This window comes from Camelina sativa, chromosome 12, assembly GCF_030686135.1.
Source record: "Camelina sativa cultivar CO46 ecotype springtype chromosome 12, ASM3068613v1".
NCBI lineage: Eukaryota > Viridiplantae > Streptophyta > Magnoliopsida > Brassicales > Brassicaceae > Camelina > Camelina sativa.
The window spans coordinates 26415361-26437622 of NC_141891.1; positions in this window are offsets into that span (position 1 = coordinate 26415361).

Genomic DNA, 22262 nt, shown 5'->3' on the forward strand with positions numbered 1-22262 from the left:
GAAAACATTGCTTAGAAGCTGTAAACAGCTATGTTAGTGTTTATGGGATGTGTTTTAATCCAATGCAACTAACTAATTATAAGAGTTTGAGATAGATGTGGAGAGTTTAAAAGCCACTTATACCCATTTTGTCCCAAAACAGGCTAAAACCAAGAAAACATTGCTTAGTAGCTGTAAACAGCTATGTTAGTGTTTATGGGGTTAAAATGTGTCTTAATCCAATTCAACTAACTAAGTATAAGTGTTTGAGATAGATGTGGAGAGTTTAAAAGCCACTTATAACCATTTTGTCCCAAAACAGGCTAAAACCAAGAAAACATTGCTTAGAAGCTGTAAACAGCTATGTTAGTGTTTATGGGGTTAAAATGTGTCTTAATCCAATGCAACTAACTAATTATAAGAGTTTAAGATAGATGTGGAGAGTTTAGAAGCCACTTATACCCATTTTGTCCCAAAACAGGCTAAAACCAAGAAAACATTGCTTAGAAGTTGTAAACAGCTATGTTAGTGTTTCTGGGGTTAAAATGTGTCTTAATCCAATGCAACTAACTAACTATAAGAGTTTGAAATAGATGTGAAGAGTTTAAAAGCCACTTATACCCATTTTGTCCCAAAACAGGCTAACAGCAAGAAAACATTGCTTAGTAGCTGTAAACAGCTATGTTAGTGTTTATGGGGTTAAAATGTGTCTTAATCCAATGCAACTAACTAATTATAAGAGTTTGAGATAGATGTGGAGAGATTAAAAGACACTTATACCCATTTTGTCCCAAAATAGGCTAAAATCGAGAAAACATTGCTTAGAAGCTGTAAACAGCTATGTTAGTGTTTCTGGGGTTAAAATGTATCTTAATCCAATGCAACTAACCAATTATAAGAGTTTGAGATAGATGTGGAGTGTTTAAAAACCACTTATACCCATTTTGTCCCAAAACAGGCTAACAGCAAGAAAACATTGCTTAGTAGCTGTGAACAGCTATGTTAGTGTTTATGGGGTTAAAATGTGTCTTAAACCAATGCAACTAACTAAGTATAAGAGTTTGAGATAGATGTGGAGAGTTTAAAAGCCACTTATACCCATTTTGTCCCAAAACAGGCTAACAGCAAGAAAACATTGCTTAGTAGCTGTAAACAGCTATGTTAGTGTTTATGGGGTTAAAATGTGTCTTAATCCAATGCAACTAACTAAGTATAAGAGTTTGAGATAGATGTGGAGAGTTTAAAAGCCACTGATAACCATTTTGTCCCAAAACAGGTTAAAACCAAGAAAACATTGCTTAGAAGCTGTAAACAGCTATGTTAGTGTTTATGGGATGTGTCTTAATCCAATGCAACTAACTAATTATAAGAGTTTGAGATAGATGTGGAGAGTTTAAAAGCCACTTATAACCATTTTGTCCCAAAACAGGTTAAAACCAAGAAAACATTGCTTAGAAGCTGTAAACAGCTATGTTAGTGTTTATGGGGTTAATATGTGTCTTAATCCAATGCAACTAACTAATTATAAGAGTTTGAGATAGATGTGGAGAGTTTAAAAGCCACTTATAACCATTTTGTCCCAAAACAGGTTAAAACCAAGAAAACATTGCTTAGAAGCTGTAAACAGCTATGTTAGTGTTTATGGGATGTGTCTTAATCCAATGCAACTAACTAATTATAAGAGTTTGAGATAGATGTGGAGAGTTTAAAAGCCACTTATACCCATTTTGTCCCAAAACAGGCTAAAACCAAGAAAACATTGCTTAGTAGCTGTAAACAGCTATGTTAGTGTTTATGGGGTTAAAATGTGTCTTAATCCAATGCAACTAACTAAGTATAAGAGTTTGAGATAGATGTGGAGAGTTTAAAAGCCACTTATAACCATTTTGTCCCAAAACAGGCTAAAACCAAGAAAACATTGCTTAGAAGCTGTAAACAGCTATGTTAGTGTTTATGGGGTTAAAATGTGTCTTAATCCAATGCAACTAACTAATTATAAGAGTTTAAGATAGATGTGGAGAGTTTAAAAGCCACTTATACCCATTTTGTCCCAAAACAGGCTAAAACCAAGAAAACATTGCTTAGTAGCTGTAAACAGCTATGTTAGTGTTTATGGGGTTAAAATGTGTCTTAATCCAATGCAACTAACTAAGTATAAGAGTTTGAGATAGATGTGGAGAGTTTAAAAGCCACTAATAACCATTTTGTCCCAAAACAGGTTAAAACCAAGAAAACATTGCTTAGAAGCTGTAAACAGCTATGTTAGTGTTTATGGGATGTGTCTTAATCCAATGCAACTAACTAATTATAAGAGTTTGAGATAGATGTGGAGAGTTTAAAAGCCACTTATAACCATTTTGTCCCAAAACAGGTTAAAACCAAGAAAACATTGCTTAGAAGCTGGAAACAGCTATGTTAGTGTTTATGGGGTTAAAATGTGTCTTAATCCAATGCAACTAACTAACTATAAGAGTTTGAAATAGATGTGAAGAGTTTAAAAGCCACTTATACCCATTTTGTCCCAAAACAGGCTAACAGCAAGAAAACATTGCTTAGTAGCTGTAAACAGCTATGTTAGTGTTTATGGGGTTAAAATGTGTCTTAATCCAATGCAACTAACTAATTATAAGAGTTTGAGATAGATGTGGAGAGATTAAAAGACACTTATACCCATTTTGTCCCAAAATAGGCTAAAATCAAGAAAACATTGCTTAGAAGCTGTAAACAGCTATGTTAGTGTTTCTGGGGTTAAAATGTATCTTAATCCAATGCAACTAACCAATTATAAGAGTTTGAGATAGATGTGGAGTGTTTAAAAACCACTTATACCCATTTTGTCCCAAAACAGGCTAACAGCAAGAAAACATTGCTTAGTAGCTGTGAACAGCTATGTTAGTGTTTATGGGGTTAAAATGTGTCTTAAACCACTGCAACTAACTAAGTATAAGAGTTTGAGATAGATGTGGAGAGTTTAAAAGCCACTTATACCCATTTTGTCCCAAAACAGGCTAACAGCAAGAAAACATTGCTTAGTAGCTGTAAACAGCTATGTTAGTGTTTATGGGGTTAAAATGTGTCTTAATCCAATGCAACTAACTAAGTATAAGAGTTTGAGATAGATGTGGAGAGTTTAAAAGCCACTGATAACCATTTTGTCCCAAAACAGGTTAAAACCAAGAAAACATTGCTTAGAAGCTGTAAACAGCTATGTTAGTGTTTATGGGATGTGTCTTAATCCAATGCAACTAACTAATTATAAGAGTTTCAGATAGATGTGGAGAGTTTAAAAGCCACTTATAACCATTTTGTCCCAAAACAGGTTAAAACCAAGAAAACATTGCTTAGAAGCTGGAAACAGCTATGTTAGTGTTTATGGGGTTAAAATGTGTCTTAATCCAATGCAACTAACTAATTATAAGAGTTTGAGATAGATGTGGAGAGTTTAAAAGCCACTTATAACCATTTTGTCCCAAAACAGGTTAAAACCAAGAAAACATTGCTTAGAAGCTGTAAACAGCTATGTTAGTGTTTATGGGATGTGTTTTAATCCAATGCAACTAACTAATTATAAGAGTTTGAGATAGATGTGGAGAGTTTAAAAGCCACTTATACCCATTTTGTCCCAAAACAGGCTAAAACCAAGAAAACATTGCTTAGTAGCTGTAAACAGCTATGTTAGTGTTTATGGGGTTAAAATGTGTCTTAATCCAATTCAACTAACTAAGTATAAGTGTTTGAGATAGATGTGGAGAGTTTAAAAGCCACTTATAACCATTTTGTCCCAAAACAGGCTAAAACCAAGAAAACATTGCTTAGAAGCTGTAAACAGCTATGTTAGTGTTTATGGGGTTAAAATGTGTCTTAATCCAATGCAACTAACTAATTATAAGAGTTTAAGATAGATGTGGAGAGTTTAGAAGCCACTTATACCCATTTTGTCCCAAAACAGGCTAAAACCAAGAAAACATTGCTTAGAAGTTGTAAACAGCTATGTTAGTGTTTCTGGGGTTAAAATGTGTCTTAATCCAATGCAACTAACTAACTATAAGAGTTTGAAATAGATGTGAAGAGTTTAAAAGCCACTTATACCCATTTTGTCCCAAAACAGGCTAACAGCAAGAAAACATTGCTTAGTAGCTGTAAACAGCTATGTTAGTGTTTATGGGGTTAAAATGTGTCTTAATCCAATGCAACTAACTAATTATAAGAGTTTGAGATAGATGTGGAGAGATTAAAAGACACTTATACCCATTTTGTCCCAAAATAGGCTAAAATCGAGAAAACATTGCTTAGAAGCTGTAAACAGCTATGTTAGTGTTTCTGGGGTTAAAATGTATCTTAATCCAATGCAACTAACCAATTATAAGAGTTTGAGATAGATGTGGAGTGTTTAAAAACCACTTATACCCATTTTGTCCCAAAACAGGCTAACAGCAAGAAAACATTGCTTAGTAGCTGTGAACAGCTATGTTAGTGTTTATGGGGTTAAAATGTGTCTTAAACCAATGCAACTAACTAAGTATAAGAGTTTGAGATAGATGTGGAGAGTTTAAAAGCCACTTATACCCATTTTGTCCCAAAACAGGCTAACAGCAAGAAAACATTGCTTAGTAGCTGTAAACAGCTATGTTAGTGTTTATGGGGTTAAAATGTGTCTTAATCCAATGCAACTAACTAAGTATAAGAGTTTGAGATAGATGTGGAGAGTTTAAAAGCCACTGATAACCATTTTGTCCCAAAACAGGTTAAAACCAAGAAAACATTGCTTAGAAGCTGTAAACAGCTATGTTAGTGTTTATGGGATGTGTCTTAATCCAATGCAACTAACTAATTATAAGAGTTTCAGATAGATGTGGAGAGTTTAAAAGCCACTTATAACCATTTTGTCCCAAAACAGGTTAAAACCAAGAAAACATTGCTTAGAAGCTGGAAACAGCTATGTTAGTGTTTATGGGGTTAAAATGTGTCTTAATCCAATGCAACTAACTAATTATAAGAGTTTGAGATAGATGTGGAGAGTTTAAAAGCCACTTATAACCATTTTGTCCCAAAACAGGTTAAAACCAAGAAAACATTGCTTAGAAGCTGTAAACAGCTATGTTAGTGTTTATGGGATGTGTTTTAATCCAATGCAACTAACTAATTATAAGAGTTTGAGATAGATGTGGAGAGTTTAAAAGCCACTTATACCCATTTTGTCCCAAAACAGGCTAAAACCAAGAAAACATTGCTTAGTAGCTGTAAACAGCTATGTTAGTGTTTATGGGGTTAAAATGTGTCTTAATCCAATTCAACTAACTAAGTATAAGTGTTTGAGATAGATGTGGAGAGTTTAAAAGCCACTTATAACCATTTTGTCCCAAAACAGGCTAAAACCAAGAAAACATTGCTTAGAAGCTGTAAACAGCTATGTTAGTGTTTATGGGGTTAAAATGTGTCTTAATCCAATGCAACTAACTAATTATAAGAGTTTAAGATAGATGTGGAGAGTTTAGAAGCCACTTATACCCATTTTGTCCCAAAACAGGCTAAAACCAAGAAAACATTGCTTAGAAGTTGTAAACAGCTATGTTAGTGTTTCTGGGGTTAAAATGTGTCTTAATCCAATGCAACTAACTAACTATAAGAGTTTGAAATAGATGTGAAGAGTTTAAAAGCCACTTATACCCATTTTGTCCCAAAACAGGCTAACAGCAAGAAAACATTGCTTAGTAGCTGTAAACAGCTATGTTAGTGTTTATGGGGTTAAAATGTGTCTTAATCCAATGCAACTAACTAATTATAAGAGTTTGAGATAGATGTGGAGAGATTAAAAGACACTTATACCCATTTTGTCCCAAAATAGGCTAAAATCGAGAAAACATTGCTTAGAAGCTGTAAACAGCTATGTTAGTGTTTCTGGGGTTAAAATGTATCTTAATCCAATGCAACTAACCAATTATAAGAGTTTGAGATAGATGTGGAGTGTTTAAAAACCACTTATACCCATTTTGTCCCAAAACAGGCTAACAGCAAGAAAACATTGCTTAGTAGCTGTGAACAGCTATGTTAGTGTTTATGGGGTTAAAATGTGTCTTAAACCAATGCAACTAACTAAGTATAAGAGTTTGAGATAGATGTGGAGAGTTTAAAAGCCACTTATACCCATTTTGTCCCAAAACAGGCTAACAGCAAGAAAACATTGCTTAGTAGCTGTAAACAGCTATGTTAGTGTTTATGGGGTTAAAATGTGTCTTAATCCAATGCAACTAACTAAGTATAAGAGTTTGAGATAGATGTGGAGAGTTTAAAAGCCACTGATAACCATTTTGTCCCAAAACAGGTTAAAACCAAGAAAACATTGCTTAGAAGCTGTAAACAGCTATGTTAGTGTTTATGGGATGTGTCTTAATCCAATGCAACTAACTAATTATAAGAGTTTGAGATAGATGTGGAGAGTTTAAAAGCCACTTATAACCATTTTGTCCCAAAACAGGTTAAAACCAAGAAAACATTGCTTAGAAGCTGTAAACAGCTATGTTAGTGTTTATGGGGTTAATATGTGTCTTAATCCAATGCAACTAACTAATTATAAGAGTTTGAGATAGATGTGGAGAGTTTAAAAGCCACTTATTGTTGGGATTTATGAGACAAAGCTCACAAGAGAGGGTAGACAAACACTTGGTGAATGAATCCCCCTTTACCCACAACAAACTAACTCATTCTCAAGGGGGAGGAGAGAACATCAACTTGTGATGAACTCCCCATAAACAAGCTAGATAGAACCCAAATACTAGAGAGTAAGCGGATCCTAACTAGGAGAAGCACTAGTTTGAGACTTATCCTCTTCTAGTATCACAACACTTAGAGTTTGTGTACTTAGGAGAAGGAGGATTAAGAATCAGTAATCTAGGCTAAGTAAAGCAGTAAATAAGAAGAGTTTAGGTGGATTTGAGAAGAGAATAGGCTGCCTTAAGGGCAGCCCCTAACCGCTAATCCTAAACTCTCTACATTGTTAATATGAACAAGAACACAAGTAGAGAGGGGAAATCGGATTCTCTTCTATTAGATAATATGGTGATGTTACATATGAGAGAATTACAGCTTAATATAGAGAAAACAAAGGCATAGAGCCGTTAGGCACACAAGGGATTCAAAGGAGAGATGAAAGGGACAGCTCCTTGTCTTTGGTTGACTCGCTATGCTTCCCAACCAAAGCCACACGTGATTTCCTTCCCTTCCATGCCTTGTGACCGTTAGATCTCCTTCCCTTATGGCCATTGGATCCTTCTTCCCTTCCTTGTGAGATATTTCCTTCTTCTTGGGCTTCTTCTTCTTATAAGGCCTTTGTTCTTCTTATATTGCACTTATGGCCTTGCTGACCACTCTCCTTGCTCTCACGGCCCACATGGCCTTATTGGCCACTCTTATTGTGCTCACGGCCTTACTGGCCGCTCCCACACCACTCATGGCCTTACCGGCCACACTTCTTGTACTAGCAGCCTTACCGGCCACTCTCTTCTTCCTTGTGCAGCTCGGCCTCACCGGCCTCACTCTCTCTTCTCCTTCATATATACTAATAGTACGGACGGGCCTGTACGGACGGGCCTGTACGGACGGGCCTGTACGGACGGGCCTGTACGGACGGGCCTGTACGGACGGGCCTGCTCTTCAATGTGTTCACGGCCTAACTGGCCGCTCTCCGGACATGGGTCCGTTCACGGACACGGTCATGGCCTTACCGGCCTTTACATGGCCTTTCCGGCCTTTCTTCTCTTCTTCCAAGGTTCGGCCTTACCGGCCTCTCCTCTCTCCTCCTTGGTACATTCTAATACTCCCCCGCACGCTTGATCGGTGGGACACCATGGGGACCAAAGATCAAGGGTGGACTAGTGTCATCTACCTCATTAAAAAAACCTCAACAAAGAAAACCTCTTGGGATAAAACTTTGTTAAGGGAAAAAGAGTATAGACTCCACTATCCATGATGTCCCTTGACCTTGGTTTGCAAAGAACTAGCTCCCTTCTCTTCATGATTTGAACCGCTCCTACTCCTTAGCCCACCTTGCCTTTAGCACATTCCTTATGATCTCCATCCTTGCGCCTTTAGAATTTCTTTGAGGCTCTCATAGTCTCCTTTACCCCTTAAACAAGTGATAAAGAAGAAAAGAATAAGTGTTTGCTATGAGGAATATCAAAGAAAATTTCTAAAAGTGTGACAATTTAAGAGAACATATTAAAGACTAAAGACTAGTAATGAAACTAAGGTAATGAATTTATGAATTAAAATAGAGAAGAGTTTAGAGCACAGCCTTTATGGTGTTTTGATGGATAGGAGGGAGAGAGTTGATCACTGTTGCGGTTTGGAATTCCTCCTTGAGACCGCTCCTACTCTAACCATGGTTTTTAAACCTGGTCAGTTTTATTTGTCAGACTGACACATGCCCACTGAATCGGACATAACTTTCGAACGGCTGCTCGGATTGGTATGATTCCACTTCCACTGGCAAGATGACTCTGTGGTCTCGAACTTTAATGAAGAACGCGGAAGCCGAATCGCAGTGGAAGGGTTTCGTCCGAGTCGATCTTTGAGACGCTTCGGCTGAGCTTTAAGTAAAGACTTTTGCTTGTGGCCGAGCAGAATCTGTGAGGTACGGTCTGAAGTCACTTGATCTCCCCCGTAACCTTTACTTGATGATGGGCTGAAACCTCATCACCTCAGTTGAAGCCTTGTGCATCACCGTTCTTGTGCACATCCAATCAACAGTTGAAACCTTGTGCATCACCTTTCCTAAAGACCATTGTGCACATCCGATCAACAACTTGGCACTAACACACATGCTCTTGGACTGATTCATCACCTTCCACCAGCTTAACAAAGACTTGGTGGCCCTTGGTTCTAACTCCAGGCATTGTGCTGCGCTCTTACATGGCTATCTTGTAGCCTTCAACCTCGCCACTTCTTCTCCTTGAGATAGTGAGCGAGCTCCACACAATCTTCAATGCTGAAACTGAAACCAAAAATCAATGGAACAGATTCTAAACAAGAGATTGTTAGAGATTAGAGTATAGAGAATAATACTGAAAAATAAAATAGAATTTAGAGAATAAGTAAGAGTATAAATAGAGAACAGAGAATCAGTAACCAAGAGTATAGAAAGTGAGAGTATAAGGGAGAGTATTGGCGGTAGTATAAGATGAATGGAGAGTAGAATAGAGAATCTGCTCAAGAGTTCTTATGGACAGAGTTTCACTCTGTTTTCTTGAGTTGAACGAAGCTTTGACAGCCAAGAACATCCAAGACGACAATCTCTTTTGGTGCTTTAATGGCTGAAACACAATGGACCTTATGGAAAATTAGTTTCTCCAAAGGTTTAACAACAAAACTCCTTGTAGAATCACTTAAACAAGTGTTCTTCAAGAGATTAAGGCTTTAGATCCACGAAGATAACATATAGAAGATGTTTTTCGTGGTCCCAAGCAAAGAAGAAACAACAAAAGCCTTTGGAACAGCCTATTGTCCAACGGTTAAAAGAATGCATCTTTGAACAGCTTTAGTCTAGTTGACCAAGCGGACATGAGATGCGAAAATTAAGATCTCTCTCTTCTTCAAGCTTGAATCTGGACACACCATAGGGCCAGAAACAAAGCTTTCTCAACATTGAGAAGAAGAAGTAGCGATTTAGTAATTAAGCCTTTAAAGGAAATTTAACAAAATCCTAAGAGAGCTAAATCCTAAGAATTTCGTGGCTCATACAAGCACACAAGAACCGTGAATCCTCACCATGAACAACACAATTTGCTCAATGGTTCATCACTTCCCACACATCCCAAAATAAACAAAGCTATTACCAAATCGGTAAAGCTTAAGGATGGGGCTTGTAAAATCGATTTCTTTCCACACACTTGGTCTACAAATTCTAACAAGACAAGAGACCAAGCTTACTCAACAATGAGCTGCTAGAGAATCGATTTAATCAACAAAAGCAAAATTAAAGCTTTAAAGAAACTAAGCTAAGCGATTTAACACCTAAGCAAAGTCTAAAACTTTAACTAAGCTAACTCCTAAGAAAACGACTTTGAGAATGAGTTTAAATCACCAAGAACAGAACCTGCTCTGATACCATGTTGGGATTTATGAGACAAAGCTCACAAGAGAGGGTAGACAAACACTTGGTGAATGAATCCCCCTTTACCCACAACAAACTAACTCATTCTCAAGGGGGAGGAGAGAACATCAACTTGTGATGAACTCCCCATAAACAAGCTAGATAGAACCCAAATACTAGAGAGTAAGCGGATCCTAACTAGGAGAAGCACTAGTTTGAGACTTATCCTCTTCTAGTATCACAACACTTAGAGTTTGTGTACTTAGGAGAAGGAGGATTAAGAATCAGTAATCTAGGCTAAGTAAAGCAGTAAATAAGAAGAGTTTAGGTGGATTTGAGAAGAGAATAGGCTGCCTTAAGGGCAGCCCCTAACCGCTAATCCTAAACTCTCTACATTGTTAATATGAACAAGAACACAAGTAGAGAGGGGAAATCGGATTCTCTTCTATTAGATAATATGGTGATGTTACATATGAGAGAATTACAGCTTAATATAGAGAAAACAAAGGCATAGAGCCGTTAGGCACACAAGGGATTCAAAGGAGAGATGAAAGGGACAGCTCCTTGTCTTTGGTTGACTCGCTATGCTTCCCAACCAAAGCCACACGTGATTTCCTTCCCTTCCATGCCTTGTGACCGTTAGATCTCCTTCCCTTATGGCCATTGGATCCTTCTTCCCTTCCTTGTGAGATATTTCCTTCTTCTTGGGCTTCTTCTTCTTATAAGGCCTTTGTTCTTCTTATATTGCACTTATGGCCTTGCTGACCACTCTCCTTGCTCTCACGGCCCACATGGCCTTATTGGCCACTCTTATTGTGCTCACGGCCTTACTGGCCGCTCCCACACCACTCATGGCCTTACCGGCCACACTTCTTGTACTAGCAGCCTTACCGGCCACTCTCTTCTTCCTTGTGCAGCTCGGCCTCACCGGCCTCACTCTCTCTTCTCCTTCATATATACTAATAGTACGGACGGGCCTGTACGGACGGGCCTGTACGGACGGGCCTGTACGGACGGGCCTGTACGGACGGGCCTGTACGGACGGGCCTGCTCTTCAATGTGTTCACGGCCTAACTGGCCGCTCTCCGGACATGGGTCCGTTCACGGACACGGTCATGGCCTTACCGGCCTTTACATGGCCTTTCCGGCCTTTCTTCTCTTCTTCCAAGGTTCGGCCTTACCGGCCTCTCCTCTCTCCTCCTTGGTACATTCTAATACTTATAACCATTTTGTCCCAAAACAGGTTAAAACCAAGAAAACATTGCTTAGAAGCTGTAAACAGCTATGTTAGTGTTTATGGGATGTGTCTTAATCCAATGCAACTAACTAATTATAAGAGTTTGAGATAGATGTGGAGAGTTTAAAAGCCACTTATACCCATTTTGTCCCAAAACAGGCTAAAACCAAGAAAACATTGCTTAGTAGCTGTAAACAGCTATGTTAGTGTTTATGGGGTTAAAATGTGTCTTAATCCAATGCAACTAACTAAGTATAAGAGTTTGAGATAGATGTGGAGAGTTTAAAAGCCACTTATAACCATTTTGTCCCAAAACAGGCTAAAACCAAGAAAACATTGCTTAGAAGCTGTAAACAGCTATGTTAGTGTTTATGGGGTTAAAATGTGTCTTAATCCAATGCAACTAACTAATTATAAGAGTTTAAGATAGATGTGGAGAGTTTAGAAGCCACTTATACCCATTTTGTCCCAAAACAGGCTAAAACCAAGAAAACATTGCTTAGAAGTTGTAAACAGCTATGTTAGTGTTTCTGGGGTTAAAATGTGTCTTAATCCAATGCAACTAACTAACTATAAGAGTTTGAAATAGATGTGAAGAGTTTAAAAGCCACTTATACCCATTTTGTCCCAAAACAGGCTAACAGCAAGAAAACATTGCTTAGTAGCTGTAAACAGCTATGTTAGTGTTTATGGGGTTAAAATGTGTCTTAATCCAATGCAACTAACTAATTATAAGAGTTTGAGATAGATGTGGAGAGATTAAAAGACACTTATACCCATTTTGTCCCAAAATAGGCTAAAATCAAGAAAACATTGCTTAGAAGCTGTAAACAGCTATGTTAGTGTTTCTGGGGTTAAAATGTATCTTAATCCAATGCAACTAACCAATTATAAGAGTTTGAGATAGCTGTGGAGTGTTTAAAAACCACTTATACCCATTTTGTCCCAAAACAGGCTAACAGCAAGAAAACATTGCTTAGTAGCTGTGAACAGATATGTTAGTGTTTATGGGGTTAAAATGTGTCTTAAACCAATGCAACTAACTAAGTATAAGAGTTTGAGATAGATGTGGAGAGTTTAAAAGCCACTTATACCCATTTTGTCCCAAAACAGGCTAACAGCAAGAAAACATTGCTTAGTAGCTGTAAACAGCTATGTTAGTGTTTATGGGGTTAAAATGTGTCTTAATCCAATGCAACTAACTAAGTATAAGAGTTTGAGATAGATGTGGAGAGTTTAAAAGCCACTGATAACCATTTTGTCCCAAAACAGGTTAAAACCAAGAAAACATTGCTTAGAAGCTGTAAACAGCTATGTTAGTGTTAATGGGATGTGTCTTAATCTAATGCAACTAACTAATTATAAGAGTTTGAGATAGATGTGGAGAGTTTAAAAGCCACTTATAACCATTTTGCCCCAAAACAGGTTAAAACCAAGAAAACATTGCTTAGAAGCTGTAAACAGCTATGTTAGTGTTTATGGGGTTAAAATGTGTCTTAATCCAATGCAACTAACTAATTATAAGAGTTTGAGATAGATGTGGAGAGTTTAAAAGCCACTTATAACCATTTTGTCCCAAAACAGGTTAAAACCAAGAAAACATTGCTTAGAAGCTGTAAACAGCTATGTTAGTGTTTATGGGATGTGTCTTAATCCAATGCAACTAACTAATTATAAGAGTTTGAGATAGATGTGGAGAGTTTAAAAGCCACTTATACCCATTTTGTCCCAAAACAGGCTAAAACCAAGAAAACATTGCTTAGTAGCTGTAAACAGCTATGTTAGTGTTTATGGGGTTAAAATGTGTCTTAATCCAATGCAACTAACTAAGTATAAGAGTTTGAGATAGATGTGGAGAGTTTAAAAGCCACTTATAACCATTTTGTCCCAAAACAGGCTAAAACCAAGAAAACATTGCTTAGAAGCTGTAAACAGCTATGTTAGTGTTTATGGGGTTAAATTGTGTCTTAATCCAATGCAACTAACTAATTATAAGAGTTTAAGATAGATGTGGAGAGTTTAGAAGCCACTTATACCCATTTTGTCCCAAAACAGGCTAAAACCAAGAAAACATTGCTTAGAAGTTGTAAACAGCTATGTTAGTGTTTCTGGGGTTAAAATGTGTCTTAATCCAATGCAACTAACTAACTATAAGAGTTTGAAATAGATGTGAAGAGTTTAAAAGCCACTTATACCCATTTTGTCCCAAAACAGGCTAACAGCAAGAAAACATTGCTTAGTAGCTGTAAACAGCTATGTTAGTGTTTATGGGGTTAAAATGTGTCTTAATCCAATGCAACTAACTAAGTATAAGAGTTTGAGATAGATGTGGAGAGTTTAAAAGCCACTTATACCCATTTTGTCCCAAAATAGGCTAAAATCAAGAAAACATTGCTTAGAAGCTGTAAACAGCTATGTTAGTGTTTCTGGGGTTAAAATGTATCTTAATCCAATGCAACTAACCAATTATAAGAGTTTGAGATAGATGTGGAGTGTTTAAAAACCACTTATACCCATTTTGTCCCAAAACAGGCTAACAGCAAGAAAACATTGCTTAGTAGCTGTGAACAGCTATGTTAGTGTTTATGGGGTTAAAATGTGTCTTAAACCAATGCAACTAACTAAGTATAAGAGTTTGAGATAGATGTGGAGAGTTTAAAAGCCACTTATACCCATTTTGTCCCAAAACAGGCTAACAGCAAGAAAACATTGCTTAGTAGCTGTAAACAGCTATGTTAGTGTTTATGGGGTTAAAATGTGTCTTAATCCAATGCAACTAACTAAGTATAAGAGTTTGAGATAGATGTGGAGAGTTTAAAAGCCACTTATAACCATTTTGTCCCAAAACAGGCTAAAATCAAGAAAACATTGCTTAGAAGCTGTAAACAGCTATGTTAGTGTTTCTGGGGTTAAAATGTATCTTAATCCAATGCAACTAACCAATTATAAGAGTTTGAGATAGATGTGGAGTGTTTAAAAACCACTTATACCCATTTTGTCCCAAAACAGGCTAACAGCAAGAAAACATTGCTTAGTAGCTGTGAACAGCTATGTTAGTGTTTATGGGGTTAAAATGTGTCTTAAACCAATGCAACTAACTAAGTATAAGAGTTTGAGATAGATGTGGAGAGTTTAAAAGCCACTTATACCCATTTTGTCCCAAAACAGGCTAACAGCAAGAAAACATTGCTTAGTAGCTGTAAACAGCTATGTTAGTGTTTATGGGGTTAAAATGTGTCTTAATCCAATGCAACTAACTAAGTATAAGAGTTTGAGATAGATGTGGAGAGTTTAAAAGCCACTTATAACCATTTTGTCCCAAAACAGGTTAAAACCAAGAAAACATTGCTTAGAAGCTGTAAACAGCTATGTTAGTGTTTATGGGATGTGTCTTAATCCAATGCAACTAACTAATTATAAGAGTTTGAGATAGATGTGGAGAGTTTAAAAGCCACTTATAACCATTTTGTCCCAAAACAGGTTAAAACCAAGAAAACATTGCTTAGAAGCTGTAAACAGCTATGTTAGTGTTTATGGGGTTAAAATGTGTCTTAATCCAATGCAACTAACTAATTATAAGAGTTTGAGATAGATGTGGAGAGTTTAAAAGCCACTTATACCCATTTTGTCCCAAAACAGGCTAAAACCAAGAAAACATTGCTTAGTAGCTGTAAACAGCTATGTTAGTGTTTATGGGGTTAAAATGTGTCTTAATCCAATGCAACTAACTAAGTATAAGAGTTTGAGATAGATGTGGAGAGTTTAAAAGCCACTTATAACCATTTTGTCCCAAAACAGGTTAAAACCAAGAAAACATTGCTTAGAAGCTGTAAACAGCTATGTTAGTGTTTATGGGATGTGTCTTAATCCAATGCAACTAACTAATTATAAGAGTTTGAGATAGATGTGGAGAGTTTAAAAGCCACTTATAACCATTTTGTCCCAAAACAGGTTAAAACCAAGAAAACATTGCTTAGAAGCTGTAAACAGCTATGTTAGTGTTTATGGGGTTAAAATGTGTCTTAATCCAATGCAACTAACTAATTATAAGAGTTTGAGATAGATGTGGAGAGTTTAAAAGCCACTTATACCCATTTTGTCCCAAAACAGGCTAAAACCAAGAAAACATTGCTTAGTAGCTGTAAACAGCTATGTTAGTGTTTATGGGGTTAAAATGTGTCTTAATCCAATGCAACTAACTAAGTATAAGAGTTTGAGATAGATGTGGAGAGTTTAAAAGCCACTTATAACCATTTTGTCCCAAAACAGGCTAAAACCAAGAAAACATTGCTTAGAAGCTGTAAACAGCTATGTTAGTGTTTATGGGGTTAAAATGTGTCTTAATCCAATGCAACTAACTAATTATAAGAGTTTAAGATAGATGTGGAGAGTTTAAAAGCCACTTATACCCATTTTGTCCCAAAACAGGCTAACAGCAAGAAAACATTGCTTAGTAGCTGTAAACAGCTATGCTAGTGTTTATGGGGTTAAAATGTGTCTTAATCCAATGCACCTAACTAATTATAAGACTTTGAGATAGATGTGGAGAGTTTAAAAGCCACTTATACCCATTTTGTCCCAAAACAGGCTAACAGCAAGAAAACATTGCTTAGTAGCTGTAAACAGCTATGTTAGTGTTTATGGGGTTAAAATGTGTCTTAATCCAATGCAACTAACTAAGTATAAGAGTTTGAGATAGATGTGGAGAGTTTAAAAGCCACTTATAACCATTTTGTCCCAAAACAGGTTAAAACCAAGAAAACATTGCTTAGAAGCTGTAAACAGCTATGTTAGTGTTTATGGGGTTAAAATGTGTCTTAATCCAATGCAACTAACTAATTATAAGAGTTTAAGATAGATGTGGAGAGTTTAAAAGCCACTTATACCCATTTTGTCCCAAAACAGGCTAACAGCAAGAAAACATTGCTTAGTAGCTGTAAACAGCTATGCTAGTGTTTATGGGGTTAAAATGTGTCTTAATCCAATGCACCTAACTAATTATAAGACTTTGAGATAGATGTGGAGAGTTTAAAAGCCACTTATACCCATTTTGTCCCAAAACAGGCTAACAGCAAGAAAACATTGCTTAGTAGCTGTAAACAGCTATGTTAGTGTTTATGGGGTTAAAATGTGTCTTAATCCAATGCAACTAACTAAGTATAAGAGTTTGAGATAGATGTGGAGAGTTTAAAAGCCACTTATAACCATTTTGTCCCAAAACAGGTTAAAACCAAGAAAACATTGCTTAGAAGCTGTAAACAGCTATGTTATTGTTTCTGGGGTTAAAATGTATCTTAATCCAATGCAACTAACCAATTATAAGAGTTTGAGATAGATGTGGAGTGTTTAAAAACCACTTATACCCATTTTGTCCCAAAACAGGCTAACAGCAAGAAAACATTGCTTAGTAGCTGTAAACAGCTATGCTAGTGTTTATGGGGTTAAAATGTGTCTTAATCCAATGCACCTAACTAATTATAAGACTTTGAGATAGATGTGGAGAGTTTAAAAGCCACTTATACCCATTTTGTCCCAAAACAGGCTAACAGCAAGAAAACATTGCTTAGTAGCTGTAAACAGCTATGTTAGTGTTTATGGGGTTAAAATGTGTCTTAATCCAATGCAACTAACTAAGTATAAGAGTTTGAGATAGATGTGGAGAGTTTAAAAGCCACTTATAACCATTTTGTCCCAAAACAGGTTAAAACCAAGAAAACATTGCTTAGAAGCTGTAAACAGCTATGTTATTGTTTCTGGGGTTAAAATGTATCTTAATCCAATGCAACTAACCAATTATAAGAGTTTGAGATAGATGTGGAGTGTTTAAAAACCACTTATACCCATTTTGTCCCAAAACAGGCTAACAGCAAGAAAACATTGCTTAGTAGCTGTGAACAGCTATGTTAGTGTTTATGGGGTTAAAATGTGTCTTAATCCAATGCAACTAACTAAGTATAAGAGTTTGAGATAGATGTGGAGAGTTTAAAAGCCACTTATAACCATTTTGTCCCAAAACAGGTTAAAACCAAGAAAACATTGCTTAGAAGCTGTAAACAGCTATGTTAGTGTTTATGGGATGTGTCTTAATCCAATGCAACTAACTAATTATAAGAGTTTGAGATAGATGTGGAGAGTTTAAAAGCCACTTATAACCATTTTGTCCCAAAACAGGTTAAAACCAAGAAAACATTGCTTAGAAGCTGTAAACAGCTATGTTAGTGTTTATGGGGTTAAAATGTGTCTTAATCCAATGCAACTAACTAATTATAAGAGTTTGAGATAGATGTGGAGAGTTTAAAAGCCACTTATACCCATTTTGTCCCAAAACAGGCTAAAACCAAGAAAACATTGCTTAGTAGCTGTAAACAGCTATGTTAGTGTTTATGGGGTTAAAATGTGTCTTAATCCAATGCAACTAACTAAGTATAAGAGTTTGAGATAGATGTGGAGAGTTTAAAAGCCACTTATAACCATTTTGTCCCAAAACAGGCTAAAACCAAGAAAACATTGCTTAGAAGCTGTAAACAGCTATGTTAGTGTTTATGGGGTTAAAATGTGTCTTAATCCAATGCAACTAACTAATTATAAGAGTTTAAGATAGATGTGGAGAGTTTAAAAGCCACTTATACCCATTTTGTCCCAAAACAGGCTAACAGCAAGAAAACATTGCTTAGTAGCTGTAAACAGCTATAATAGTGTTTATGGGGTTAAAATGTGTCTTAATCCAATGCACCTAACTAATTATAAGACTTTGAGATAGATGTGGAGAGTTTAAAAGCCACTTATACCCATTTTGTCCCAAAACAGGCTAACAGCAAGAAAACATTGCTTAGTAGCTGTAAACAGCTATGTTAGTGTTTATGGGGTTAAAATGTGTCTTAATCCAATGCAACTAACTAAGTATAAGAGTTTGAGATAGATGTGGAGAGTTTAAAAGCCACTTATAACCATTTTGTCCCAAAACAGGTTAAAACCAAGAAAACATTGCTTAGAAGCTGTAAACAGCTATGTTATTGTTTCTGGGGTTAAAATGTATCTTAATCCAATGCAACTAACCAATTATAAGAGTTTGAGATAGATGTGGAGTGTTTAAAAACCACTTATACCCATTTTGTCCCAAAACAGGCTAACAGCAAGAAAACATTGCTTAGTAGCTGTGAACAGCTATGTTAGTGTTTATGGGGTTAAAATGTGTCTTAAACCAATGCAACTAACTAAGTATTAGAGTTTGAGATAGATGTGGAGAGTTTAAAAGCCACTTATAACCATTTTGTCCCAAAACAGGCTAACAGCAAGAAAACATTGCTTAGTAGCTGTAAACAGCTATGTTAGTGTTTATGGGGTTAAAATGTGTCTTAATTCAATGCAACTAACTAAGTATAAGAGTTTGAGATAGATGTGGAGAGTTTAAAAGCCACTTATAACCATTTTGTCCCAAAACAGGTTAAAACCAAGAAAACATTGCTTAGAAGCTGTAAACAGCTATGTTAGTGTTTATGGGATGTGTCTTAATCCAATGCAACTAACTAATTATAAGAGTTTGAGATAGATGTGGAGAGTTTAAAAGCCACTTATAACCATTTTGTCCCAAAACAGGTTAAAACCAAGAAAACATTGCTTAGAAGCTGTAAACAGCTATGTTAGTGTTTATGGGGTTAAAATGTGTCTTAATCCAATGCAACTAACTAATTATAAGAGTTTGAGATAGATGTGGAGAGTTTAAAACCCACTTATAACCATTTTGTCCCAAAACAGGTTAAAACCAAGAAAACATTGCTTAGAAGCTGTAAACAGCTATGTTAGTGTTTATGGGATGTGTCTTAATCCAATGCAACTAACTAATTATAAGAGTTTGAGATAGATGTGGAGAGTTTAAAAGCCACTTATACCCATTTTGTCCCAAAACAGGCTAAAACCAAGAAAACATTGCTTAGTAGCTGTAAACAGCTATGTTAGTGTTTATGGGGTTAAAATGTGTCTTAATCCAATGCAACTAACTAAGTATAAGAGTTTGAGATAGATGTGGAGAGTTTAAAAGCCACTTATAACCATTTTGTCCCAAAACAGGCTAAAACCAAGAAAACATTGCTTAGAAGCTGTAAACAGCTATGTTAGTGTTTATGGGGTTAAAATGTGTCTTAATCCAATGCAACTAACTAATTATAAGAGTTTAAGATAGATGTGGAGAGTTTAAAAGCCACTTATACCCATTTTGTCCCAAAACAGGCTAACAGCAAGAAAACATTGCTTAGTAGCTGTAAACAGCTATGCTAGTGTTTATGGGGTTAAAATGTGTCTTAATCCAATGCACCTAACTAATTATAAGACTTTGAGATAGATGTGGAGAGTTTAAAAGCCACTTATACCCATTTTGTCCCAAAACAGGCTAACAGCAAGAAAACATTGCTTAGTAGCTGTAAACAGCTATGTTAGTGTTTATGGGGTTAAAATGTGTCTTAATCCAATGCAACTAACTAAGTATAAGAGTTTGAGATAGATGTGGAGAGTTTAAAAGCCACTTATAACCATTTTGTCCCAAAACAGGTTAAAACCAAGAAAACATTGCTTAGAAGCTGTAAACAGCTATGTTATTGTTTCTGGGGTTAAAATGTATCTTAATCCAATGCAACTAACCAATTATAAGAGTTTGAGATAGATGTGGAGTGTTTAAAAACCACTTATACCCATTTTGTCCCAAAACAGGCTAACAGCAAGAAAACATTGCTTAGTAGCTGTGAACAGCTATGTTAGTGTTTATGGGGTTAAAATGTGTCTTAATCCAATGCAACTAACTAAGTATAAGAGTTTGAGATAGATGTGGAGAGTTTAAAAGCCACTTATAACCATTTTGTCCCAAAACAGGTTAAAACCAAGAAAACATTGCTTAGAAGCTGTAAACAGCTATGTTAGTGTTTATGGGATGTGTCTTAATCCAATGCAACTAACTAATTATAAGAGTTTGAGATAGATGTGGAGAGTTTAAAAGCCACTTATAACCATTTTGTCCCAAAACAGGTTAAAACCAAGAAAACATTGCTTAGAAGCTGTAAACAGCTATGTTAGTGTTTATGGGGTTAAAATGTGTCTTAATCCAATGCAACTAACTAATTATAAGAGTTTGAGATAGATGTGGAGAGTTTAAAAGCCACTTATACCCATTTTGTCCCAAAACAGGCTAAAACCAAGAAAACATTGCTTAGTAGCTGTAAACAGCTATGTTAGTGTTTATGGGGTTAAAATGTGTCTTAATCCAATGCAACTAACTAAGTATAAGAGTTTGAGATAGATGTGGAGAGTTTAAAAGCCACTTATAACCATTTTGTCCCAAAACAGGCTAAAACCAAGAAAACATTGCTTAGAAGCTGTAAACAGCTATGTTAGTGTTTATGGGGTTAAAATGTGTCTTAATCCAATGCAACTAACTAATTATAAGAGTTTAAGATAGATGTGGAGAGTTTAAAAGCCACTTATACCCATTTTGTCCCAAAACAGGCTAACAGCAAGAAAACATTGCTTAGTAGCTGTAAACAGCTATGCTAGTGTTTATGGGGTTAAAATGTGTCTTAATCCAATGCACCTAACTAATTATAAGACTTTGAGATAGATGTGGAGAGTTTAAAAGCCACTTATACCCATTTTGTCCCAAAACAGGCTAACAGCAAGAAAACATTGCTTAGTAGCTGTAAACAGCTATGTTAGTGTTTATGGGGTTAAAATGTGTCTTAATCCAATGCAACTAACTAAGTATAAGAGTTTGAGATAGATGTGGAGAGTTTAAAAGCCACTTATAACCATTTTGTCCCAAAACAGGTTAAAACCAAGAAAACATTGCTTAGAAGCTGTAAACAGCTATGTTATTGTTTCTGGGGTTAAAATGTATCTTAATCCAATGCAACTAACCAATTATAAGAGTTTGAGATAGATGTGGAGTGTTTAAAAACCACTTATACCCATTTTGTCCCAAAACAGGCTAACAGCAAGAAAACATTGCTTAGTAGCTGTGAACAGCTATGTTAGTGTTTATGGGGTTAAAATGTGTCTTAAACCAATGCAACTAACTAAGTATTAGAGTTTGAGATAGATGTGGAGAGTTTAAAAGCCACTTATAACCATTTTGTCCCAAAACAGGCTAACAGCAAGAAAACATTGCTTAGTAGCTGTAAACAGCTATGTTAGTGTTTATGGGGTTAAAATGTGTCTTAATTCAATGCAACTAACTAAGTATAAGAGTTTGAGATAGATGTGGAGAGTTTAAAAGCCACTTATAACCATTTTGTCCCAAAACAGGTTAAAACCAAGAAAACATTGCTTAGAAGCTGTAAACAGCTATGTTAGTGTTTATGGGATGTGTCTTAATCCAATGCAACTAACTAATTATAAGAGTTTGAGATAGATGTGGAGAGTTTAAAAGCCACTTATAACCATTTTGTCCCAAAACAGGTTAAAACCAAGAAAACATTGCTTAGAAGCTGTAAACAGCTATGTTAGTGTTTATGGGGTTAAAATGTGTCTTAATCCAATGCAACTAACTAATTATAAGAGTTTGAGATAGATGTGGAGAGTTTAAAACCCACTTATAACCATTTTGTCCCAAAACAGGTTAAAACCAAGAAAACATTGCTTAGAAGCTGTAAACAGCTATGTTAGTGTTTATGGGATGTGTCTTAATCCAATGCAACTAACTAATTATAAGAGTTTGAGATAGATGTGGAGAGTTTAAAAGCCACTTATACCCATTTTGTCCCAAAACAGGCTAAAACCAAGAAAACATTGCTTAGTAGCTGTAAACAGCTATGTTAGTGTTTATGGGGTTAAAATGCGTCTTAATCCAATGCAACTAACTAAGTATAAGAGTTTGAGATAGATGTGGAGAGTTTAAAAGCCACTTATAACCATTTTGTCCCAAAACAGGCTAAAACCAAGAAAACATTGCTTAGAAGCTGTAAACAGCTATGTTAG